Below are 11737 nucleotides of genomic sequence, written 5' to 3'. Positions count from 1 at the left end.
TTGAACATTTTACTTTGCATGTTTGAGAAATTTGAATTTTGGACTTCTATTTTAAATTTGAATTTGGATTGTGATTTGGATCAGCCGAGGATTAGCAACAGTAATGTGATGACATGACACCCTTAACAGTGGATTACTGTAGCTTGATTATCCGGGCGTCACATTGATGTCTACTACACAACCTTCTTTTTGTAGACGTTGTTGGGCCTCCAAGTGCAGAGGTTTGTAGGACAGTAGCAAATTTCCCTCAAGCGGATGACCTAAGGTTTATCAATCCGTAGGAGGCATAGGATGAAGATGGTCTCTCTCAAGCAACCCCGCAACCAAATAACAAAGAGTCTCTTGTGTCCCCAACACACCCAATACAATGGTAATTGTATAGGTGCACTAGTTTGGCGAAGAGATGGTGATACAAGTGGTATATGTATAGTAGATAAAAGTTTTTGTAATCTGAAAATATAAAAATAGCAAGGTAACTAATGATAAAAGTGAGCGTAAACGGTATTGCAATGCTAGGAAATAAGGCCTAGGGTTCATACTTTCACTAGTGCAAGTCCTCTCAACAATAATAACATAATTGGATCATATAACTATCCCTCAACATGCAACAAAGAGTCACTCCAAAGTCACTAATAGCAGAGAACAAACGAAAAAGATTATGGTAGGGTACGAAACCACCTCAAAGTTATTCTTTTCAATCAATCCGTTGGGCTATTCCTATAAGTGTCACAAACAGCCCTAGATTTCGTACTAGAATAACACCTGAAGACACAAATCAATCAAAACCCTAATGTCACCTAGATACTCCAATGTCACCTCAAGTATCCGTGGGTATGATTATACGATATGCATCACACAATCTCAGATTCATCTATTCAACCAACACATAGAACCTGAAAGAGTGCCCCAAAGTTTCTACTAGAGAATCATGACGAAAACATGTGCCAACCCCTATGCATAGATTCATGGGCGGAACCCGCACGTTGATCACCAAAACATACATCAAGTGAATCACGTGATATCCCATTGTCACCACAGATACGCACGACAAGACATACATCAATTGTTCTCAAATCTTTAAAGACTCAATCCGATAAGATAACTCCAAAGGGAAACTCAATTCATTACAAAAGAGTAGAGGGGGGAAGAAACATCATAGGATCCAAATATAATAGCAAAGCTCGCGATACATCAAGATCGTATCATCTCAAGAACACGAGAGAGAGAGAGATCAAACACATAGCTACTCGCACATACCCTCAGCCGCGAGGGAGAACTACTCCCTCCTCGTCATGGAGAGCACCGGAATGATGAAGATGGCCACTGGAGAAGGATTCCCCCTCCGGCAGGGTGCCGGAATGGGTCTAGATTGGTTTTCGGTGGCTATGGAGGCTTCTGGCGGCGGAACTCCCGATCTTTTCTCTGTTCTGGAAGTTTTACGATATGTAGGTATATATGGGTATAAGGGGTATGTCGGTGGACCGAAGGGGGGCCACGAGGCAGGGGGGGCGCGCCCCAGGGGGGTGGGCGCGCCCCCTACCCTCATGAGCTCCTCCTTCATCTTCTGACGTAGGGTCCAAGTCTATCCGGTAGGTTTCCTTCCAAAAATAACTTCTCTAGTTGATTTCGTTCCGTTTCGACTCCGTTTGATATTCTTTTCCTCGAAACACTGAAATAGGCATAAAACAGCAAATCTGGGTTGGGCCTCCAGTTAATAGGTTAGTCCCAAAAATAATACTCCCTCCGTAGCCACAAATGGCTGATTCACAGGTTTTTCCATCTCCCACCCAAATGGCTGATTCACAGGAAGAGTAGTTTAATGTATAAACATTGTCGACAAATGGAAATGTAATGAAGAAAAGTATGGGCAAGATATCATTCAAATATATGATGCCAGGTTAAACAGTATGGCATTGCACATTTCACATATATTATGGCTGGCTAAAAGACATGAGACTGCATAATTCCCATATATGATATAGAAACTAAACAGGTGGCATTACAGAACATGTCTAAACCAAGCAGATGACATATATGATGTCAAAAGTAGGCACTGCAAGGCAACATATGCATGATATGACTAACATCATCATGCCAAGGTTGAGCAAACACCTTGGGGGGTAAATAGGAGTGGTCAGCGGCGTCCAAATCTGCCTCAGAACAGATATCTTCCTCTGGATTACAATCTGAAGAGGGGTGGGGAGGGTTTGCCATTGAACCCACCATGGAGCGATGTCTGCATAACATTGTATTGCCGCACAAAACTCTTCTCTTTTTCTCTACATGTTCAGCATGACTGTGTACAACATCTGACATGCTTACAAAAAAATATGGTGAGATTATGTAAGGAGAGCATGCAAAAATTTAGAGTGATGGTAACAACCAGTGGATCAATGTTTTTCCGTTGAACCAAAATAGCCCTAATGGATCGACGTGAATGTATACTAATAAGTGATGCAACAAGTGTGCAACCTCTTTGCCGTAGCCGTGTCGACCTCAGCATCATTGGGTTGGTCGCTGAAGCAGTTGAGGCAGAGGTGGCTGTCGGAGGTGTGAAGGAAGATCTGAGGAATCTGTAGACGGCGTCCAGGGCACTACTCTGTTGTGATGGATCGTTCTGTCGTTGGAGCAGCTCCGGTGAGCCGTAGGACGTCAAGGCTAAAGCAGCACAAGACAGACATCGTCAATCTCAAGTGGGATTCTAATAGCATCTCCAATAGATGATGTAAAATGGATGTAAAATTAACATCACCAAAAACCACCTGACTACAACAGATGAGGTAAAAACTGTTGACTCTGAACTTAACTATCGAAACTGAAATTTACTGTGGAATCTGAATGCTACTGTCGAAACTGAACACAATGGTAGCAGTGAGGCACTTGACATGTAGTTTAGGGAGGGCATGCAGTTCATCTTCAACCTGCACACCCCTGAGCCGCCAGCCACCACCGGCCGAACCGCCGGCCCCAGCGCCGCCTCGCCGCCCCGAAACAACTCGCCACCGCCGCCCCGGCCAGCCCTCTAGGCCCCCGCCCCCACCCTAAACCCTAAGATAGATAGTGGGGTACCTCTCCAGCGAGCCCCCGTCCCCGCTGCGGGTGGTTCTTCCTTAACTCCGGCGAGCCCCCCCAACCCCTGAAAATGGACTGACCCAAAAGTCGATTCAGTCGACTGAAGTGTGGCTTAATCGGAGCAGAGCAGCAGCACGAGCAAGGGGGAGAGCAGCAGCAGCAGCTGGGCGAGCGAGCGATCGAGCGAGAGCCGGAGTAGCAACAGCAGATCCGGCTAGGATGGCCGCCGTCGCTGAAGGGGCCTCGCACTTGGGGGGAGCCACCATGGAGATGTCGCCTGCGGCACCGGCTTCAAGGTAGCCGCTCCATGGGGGTGCGGGATGGAGCACCGTCGGCGCCGGGAGGTCAAGTTAAGGAGAAGGTGCGATGCGATGAGTGTACAACCTCTTTGGTGGCGCCGAGTAGGCCTCGGCTTCGTCCGAGGAGTCGGTGAGGATGTTGCGGTTCCGGTGGAGCAGGTTAAGGCGGCGTTGTGGGGATGGAGCAGCCGCGATAGACGAGGCGATCGTCGAAGCAGCTCCTTGGAGGAGGAGGACGGGGCGGCTGAACCGTCGGGATGACAAGATGGACGACAGATCCTCATCCGGGGAGGTGGACGAGGGACGTCGAGCTGTTGCGGTGGACGACGGCGTCAGGGAAGAGGCTCCGGCGGGGCAGCGGTGACGTGGCGGACGAAGGAGGGTGCGGTTTCGCGGCTGGAGCGGAGAGGTTATGGCGGCCTAGGATTTCGAATGGAGAAAAGGGGGCGATGGGAGGGAGTGAAGCATGACTTAGGAACGCGCTTGTCCAAAATGTAGGGTGTGTTACAAAAGTACCCCCCACCGATTTGAATTAGCGGCCCTTTCGGCTCAGGGTTAGAAGGGGGATTTCCCGTGTCAGGATTTGGCAGCTGGAGGGAGTTTTCGCGCGCGTTGTAATTTCGGGATAGCAAGGCGCGGGTTGTGAAGGCGCCAGTTTTGGGAGCACGATATCTGAATTTTCGGGATATAACAAGATGTGGGTTGAATTTTAGGGACAAGCCTAACGTGTAGCAATATTGTACTTGTACGTACCAAATCAATTCGCACTTCCCTCAACCAAAAAGAAAACGAAAAAAATAAAACTATTCACACCACACAAATAGAGAGTCTTGCCCCGTTTTACTATACATATGCTATTCAAAGCTACTCCCTCCTTCCATCTATATAGGGCCTAATGCGTTTGTCGATGCTAACTTTGACCAAATATTAGAGCAATGATATATGACATGCAACTTACACAAAGCACACCGTTAAATTCGTCTGTGAAAGGTTCTTTCAATGATATAATTTTCACATTGTGCATGTCATGTACTATTAATCTTGTCAATAGTCAAAGGCGGTCTTAAAAATCTCATTACGCCCTATATAGATGGAAGGAGGGAGTATGAATCCATGTTATGTCCGATTAAATTTTTTCACTTGCTGTATAATGCATGTAACCTACTCATACCAACATTTTAGTGCATTCCAAATGTCTATACTACCGCTGCAATTCGAACTAAATTTGAATTCGTTTCTCTATTTCAATAAGAATCTACAATCATGATTGTTGCCAACTTCAACCATCATAGTTTCCTTGCTATCCGCCAGATATAAATCAGACAGCCTATAATGCAGGATGGCAGGCACACCATCATCAACAACTCCGTTTTTTATAAGAGTAGAGATAAAATATATTAAATGTAGTATACCATGTTCATAACCACACCATGTGTATCACCGTTATATATATTCACACATCCGTCGGTTTGAAACACTATGATAAATTCTTCAAATATCCGAATTTGCTTTTTATAATGAAGTATATATGATCTCTATTCGTCTTTTGCACCCACACAACCCTCTTATCTTTGTAGCTAGCGCTAACTTTCTCTTGTGCATGCACACGCCCGCATCCCTCTCACCCTCCCTCAACATTCGCTAGCTCCATCGCGCAAATTCGTCTTTTCACTTTAGGTCGTTCACCCATGGTGTGTGTAGGCCCCCCAGCTCCTTCTTTACGGCACACATCGATCGATATGCCTCTCTAGCCAGGTGTGCCTAGCACAAACACAAGCTTCCCCTCTTCTCTTGTCACCATCCATGCCTCACTCCCACCACTCTTTTCATTATTCTCGTACTCGCACACTCCTCCCCCTTGATATAGTATGCCTCTCGTACCACCTCCTACATGCATCCCTCTCTCTATCCTTCTCCTCGTGCCTCATTTGCTTCTAACACACACATGCATGCATATCAATCGATCTCCCAACATATACCTAGATCAACTTTAACTACCCCCCCATCGATCGACGTACCTCACAAGTTATGTCTATCCTTTCTCTTACAAAGGGCGATTGATCTTCCTATGTAGTTACGTCTATTTACCACAGCCACATCGTCCCCCCTCATCATTCGTGCATGCCTCCTAAGCCGTCTCTCACACGCACGTGCACAGAGAACAAGCAGCCATCTCCTCTCTTATTGATATTGCGGGCGTTCCCTCCGTTTGTCTAGCAAGACTATCCCACCATTTGTTACAAGCAACTCCACTACCACCCCCTCCAACACTCTAGCTCTGTCTCTCTCCCAACCTTATTCATCTCCTACACATATGCATGGATGCCAATCGATCTCCCTTAATACATGAGGCAGATCGATCTCCTTAATACATGAGGTAGGCCTCTCTCCTCCTCCACACATATACCAGCCATTGTACCTCTATAGTTAATTGGGCCTCCCTCTTCCCCCACCACACACCGATAGTCGAGCGCTGCAGGTAGGTATCCATGCCACAGAGACAAACTGCACATGTCCCATCTCACGTTCCAGTAGGCCAGCCACTCTATATCTTTGACGTGGGCACACACAAATTCGATGGCACTCTTTATCGATCGCGCACGCACACACACACACATCATCCCTCTCTTCGATTCTATGGACACCTCAAGCCGATGATACCTCCACTCTCATCTCGTGGATCGCCCCCTCTATATATATGTTACATCCAGGACTCTATTTCACACACATTGCATATGTTAAATATTTTGATTCACCCCCCCCCCCACAAAAAAAACTCTCAAGAACCCACACACTATATTTCTCTAGGTTTTTATCTCTCTCACACAACCCCATGTAGGTGGTGTACGTATAAAAGAAGAGAATAGGTGCACCATGCATGTACTCACACTTCGTGCCCAGCCACACCCACGCGGGTACACGGTGGAGCTCATTTCTTTACGAAATGGTAGCCCACGTGCTAATGTGAACGCCTGTAGCGGTTGTTTACCTAGGGAGGTCATGTACCACACGTGCACGAGACAAAGTTCGACTTGACGCATTGCCGCATTATTTTTAAATAAAGTTATAGCGCTCAATGGCACGTACACAGAATATAAAACGATTTTTATGGAGGAAAAGGTAATCCGCTCTTCAGAGTATCTCACACAAGGCTCCGGTGGCCTCTCTCTCTAACCGTTCGTCACTGATCCGGCCGCATCCCGTCTGCCGGGGGAAAGGGAGTGCGGTGGCCTCTCTCTCTCTCTCTCACCGTTGGTCACTGATCCGGCCGCATCCTGCCCGCCGGGGGAAAGGGAGTGCGGTGGCCTCTCTCTCTCTCTCTCTCTCTCACCGTTGGTCACTGATCCGGCCGCATCCCGTCCGCCGGGGGAAAGAGAGGAAGTGCATCGTTTCTCCGTTCGATGGCGCCGAGGCAGCACGTCTCGATCTGCGGTACACGCCGTTCTCTCTGACCAAGCTCCGGCGCAGTAGGGCCTATGCCACCTGCTCGCAGATTCCGCCCGCCGCCGCTCACCTAGTTACATCCCGACGACCTCCAGGTATCCCCTCCGGCCTTGCTCCACTGCCCGTTTTCCCACGTCGCTGCATGTGGATCTTCCATAGTTCTTTGCCCAAAACGTAGCTCGTCTGGCGTACTTTCCATATTGCATTCTCGTCCTCACACCATTTTAGACAAACACAACCGTGTTGTTATCTTCCCTTAGGACTAGGAATATGCTTCTTTTTTGTCGTCGCATGTGTCATCAACTGTTATTGGCCAGTAATTGTTTCCTTTCTACCTCTTCTTTGCAAACAGGTCTATCCATTTCACCTCGTTGCTATTGCGACCTTTTGGTGAACTACACAAATCACTTTTTTCTTAAGAGTGTTTTGTGCAGTTGTACTAAAATGTCACACGGGCAATGTCTCTACATTTCAGTGCGACTGCACAAAGGGAGATTGGTTTTGCTCTATCCTCCTCATCCAACTCCGAGCGTAATCTTCTCCAACTAGTTAGTCTTAAGAGAGACTGCAAAGGTGACCGGCTTCTATTTGTGTGTTTATTGTTTCATCAGCAGTCCTCTATTATCGTAATCACACTTGATATCTTTGGAACAGGGACGCTCAGCTCTATTTTAGTGGAACTGCACAAAATGATCGGAATGTTGCATGCTCCAGACAATTACTTTTTTCCCAACAAGCCTTGTTGATTTAGACAGAGCTGGGGGGACGTTGCTGCCAATGAAAGCATGGATCAATTTTAATTTAACACCTTCTCACAACTTTGTCGTTAGCTGTGATGTAATTATTAGCTCTGATCTGCTAATAATTGACATGCATTAGCAAGGAAGTTAGTTTTTTATTGTTTGCGAAAGAGCATCGATGGCAAGACACGCGAAACAAAAGCTGAAAGCTCACACCATTGTACAATTTCATGTCGCTGGAAAATTATTTGTATAGTACGTCAATTATGTAAACAAATGATGGAAGCTTGATAGCATTGCCAGAAGCCTCTTCATCATCCGGGTCCATGTGCTATGCACAAAATTATACTCCTTCTTCCCTAAATATTTGTCTTTTTACAAATTTCAAACGGGCATATTTTAGAGTGTAGATTCGCTCATTTTGCTTCGTATGTGTACTCCCTCTGTTCCTAAATATTCTATTCGTCTTAACAGAGATTTCAACAAGTGACTATATACAGAGCAAAATGAGTGAATCTACACTCTAAAATATGTCTATATATATTCGTATGTGCCAGTCCATTTGAAATCTCTAAAAAGACAAATATTTGAGTAGTCACTCATTGAAATCTCTAGAAAGACAAATACTCCGGAAGTTGGGGAATGTAGTAATTTCAAAAATTTCCTACACACACGCAAGATCATGGTGATGCATAGCAACGAGAGGGGAGAGTGTGATCTACGTACCCTTATAGACCGACAGCGGAAGCGTTAGCACAACGCGGTTGATGTAGTCGTACGTCTTCACGACCCGATCGATCAAGCGCCGAAACTACGACACCTCCGAGTTCTAGCACACGTTCAGCTCGATGACGATCCCCTGACTCCGATCCAGCAAACTGTCGGGGAAGAGTTTTGTCAGCACGACGGCGTGGTGACGATCTTGATGTTCTACCGTCGCAGGGCTTCGCCTAAGCACTGCTACAATATTATCGAGGATTATGGTGGAGGGGGGCACCGCACACGGCTAAGAGAACGATCATGAAGATCAACTTGTGTGTCTAGAGGTGCCCCCTACCCCCGTATATAAAGGAGCAAGGGGGAGGAGGCCGGCCCTAGGAGGGGCACGCCAGGGAGTAGGATTCCTACTCCTAGTTGGAGTAGGTTTCCTCCTTTCCTAGTCCAACTAGGAGAAGGGGGGAAAGTGGGGAAGAGGGGAAGGAAGGGAGAGAGGAGCCGCGCCCCAAACCCCTTGTCCAATTCGGACTGGGCTTGGGAGGGGCGCGTGCCACCTCCTGGTCCTTTCCACTAAGGCCCATTAAGGCCCATTGCTTCTTCCTCGTATTCCCGTAACTCCCCGGTACCTCCGAAAATACCCGAATCACTCGGAACCTTTCCGATGTCCGAATATAGCCGTCCAATATATCGATTTTTATGTCTCGACCATTTCGAGAGTCCTCGTCATGTCCCCGATCTCATCCGGGACTCCGAACTCCTTTGATACATCAAAACTCATAAACTCATAATATAACTATCATTGAAACCTTAAGCGTGCGGACCCTACGGGTTCGAAAACAATGTAGACATGACCGAGACACGTCTCTGGTCAATAACCAATAGCGGAACCTGGATGCTCATATTGGCTCCCACATATTATACGAAGATCTTTATCGGTCAGACCGCATAATAACATACGTTGTTCCCTTTGTCATCGGTATGTTACTTGCCCGAGATTCGATCGTCGGTATCTCAATACCTAGTTCAATCTCGTTACTGGCAAGTCTCTTTACTCGTTCCGTAATACATCATCTCGCAACTAACTCATTAGTTGCAATTCTTGCAAGGCTTATGTGATGTGCATTACCAAGAGGGCCCAGAGATACCTCTCCGACAATCGGAGTGACAAATCCTAATCTCGAAATACGCCAACCCAATATGTACCTTTGGAGACACCTGTAGAGCTCCTTTATAATCACCCAGTTATGTTGTGACGTTTGGTAGCACACAAAGTGTTTCTCCGGCAAACGGGAGTTGCATAATCTCATAGTCATAGGAACATGTATAAGTCATGAAGAAAGCAATAGCAACATACTAAACGATCGAGTGCTAAGCTAACGGAATGGGTCATGTCAATCACATCATTATCCTAATAATGTGATCCCGTTAATCAAATGACAACACATGTCTATGGTTAGGAAACATAACCATCTTTGATTAATGAGCTAGTCAAGTAGAGGCATACTAGTGACGTTTAGTTTGTCTATGTATTCACACAAGTATTATGTTTCCGGATAATACAATTCTAGCATGAATAATAAACATTTATCATGAAATCAGGAAATAAATAATAACTTTATTATTGCCTTTAGGGCATATTTCCTTCACCGGAGTATATTTAAGAACCGAGGGGGTAGTGCACAACCGCATGGGAGACTCAGCCCGGTCGTTGCGCCGCATTAATAGTGAGTAATGAGCAGTCAAATCATAAGCCCCACCTTTCCCACTGTAAGTTGCTCTGAAGAAGCAACCATCAATACGCTCTTCTTTGAATCTGCTCATACTACTCCATCCGTCACTGTTTATACAGCACGCTTCAGAAAAAAGAAAAAAAATCTGTGGGACCAAGGCGACTAGCGATCGGCCTGAAAAATAGCATTGGTAGTTATAGCACATCGTCTATTACTAGAGGGAATCATGCGTACACACATGCATGCAGTGCTTCCACCCCGGGTACACACATGCATGCACTCCGTAGTACTCCCTCCATTCCCAAATATTTGTCTTTCTAGAGATTTCAACAAATGACTACATATAGAGCAAAATGAGTGAATCTATACTCTAAAATATGTCTACATGCATCCGTATGTTGTATCCATTTGAAATGCCTAGAAAGACAAATATTTAGGAACGGAGGGAGTAGTACAGTACATGGAGAGAAAATTGTGGACTTCATTGCGGTTACCACGCCCTAATTAATTGAGCATTAAACCAAACGCGTCTAAAGTCTCTCTGGTGGTGGAAATGCATTGAGAGAAATGCATCATAATGAAGCGCACCCTGTAAACTGTGACGGAGGGTGGATTAGTATGAAGGTGCAAAACCAAGTACGCGTACTACTGCGCTTGGCTCTTCGCCCCTTCGTGAAGTCGAACAATGATGGTACTCCGCATGTTGGGTACTACAGTGTATGCCTCTGACAATTTGACACCGAATGGACTGATGCATGTCCACCGAGGGTAGGGTTCATTAGTCAAAAGGTGTAAGCGAGCTTCACCTCGTCCTGCAAGCTTCTCCTTGTTCTGCGAGTTGACGGGACACACCAAAAAGTAGTGCTAGTCCATACTCCCTCCTTTCCGGTTAATATGGCTTAATATTTTTTGCGGGTAAATGAGAGAGCTTTATTCATATATAAGCATTCTTAGGACGGTCAGCCAAGACACTGGTCACTAGGAAGCGAGGTACCCCGCAAAAAAAGAAGTAGGAAGCGAGGAGTTTCATCAAGCCAGCTCTCGGCCACATTCAAAGTGCAGCAAGCAGGGTTCGCACGAAGATGTGCCGCAAGGTTTGCTGACCTATTTACATGCTGAATAACAAAAAAATAGGAAATATTACTGAGTGCTACTATTTGTAACAGGATATGAGCCAGAATTAAGCGAGAATTGTGGCGAGTATTCCATGCAATCAACTTCCATCATCACATGCGAGAACCCTCGAAGAGAACCAAATGTGTTGAAGATTGCTTTATCACATTTTAAAATTATAATAAGAGTGCAGACGCTCCTCCATCTGGTTCCTAGTACTAGTATAGTACGTACCTTTATGGACTATAGTAGTAGTACTAGTAAACTTTGCGCTTGGCTGTTCGGGAAGTCGAACAATAATAGCACTAGTAGTATAGTGTATGCTTCTGGCAATCTGACACCGAATTAACTGTTGCACGTCCACCGCCTGAGCGAGGGAGAGCTTGCATTAGTCAAAAGTTTCTCCTTGTCCTGCGAGCCACCACGCGCAAGCTTCTCCCGTCCTGCAACCTTCTCCTCGTTCGGCAAGTTGACAGGACACAACAAAGTAATGCTAGTCCATGCTGCCTCCTCTCCGGTTAATGTGGCTTAATTTCAAACGAGATAAATACACTGTCTGTCACTGTATATTTGTAAAAATACGGTCAGTGGACTTCATAATACGCTCATTGCGCTCAATATA

This window comes from Triticum dicoccoides, chromosome 2A, assembly GCF_002162155.2.
Source record: "Triticum dicoccoides isolate Atlit2015 ecotype Zavitan chromosome 2A, WEW_v2.0, whole genome shotgun sequence".
Classification (NCBI taxonomy): domain Eukaryota; kingdom Viridiplantae; phylum Streptophyta; class Magnoliopsida; order Poales; family Poaceae; genus Triticum; species Triticum dicoccoides.
Note: the sequence above shows the minus strand (reverse complement) of the source record.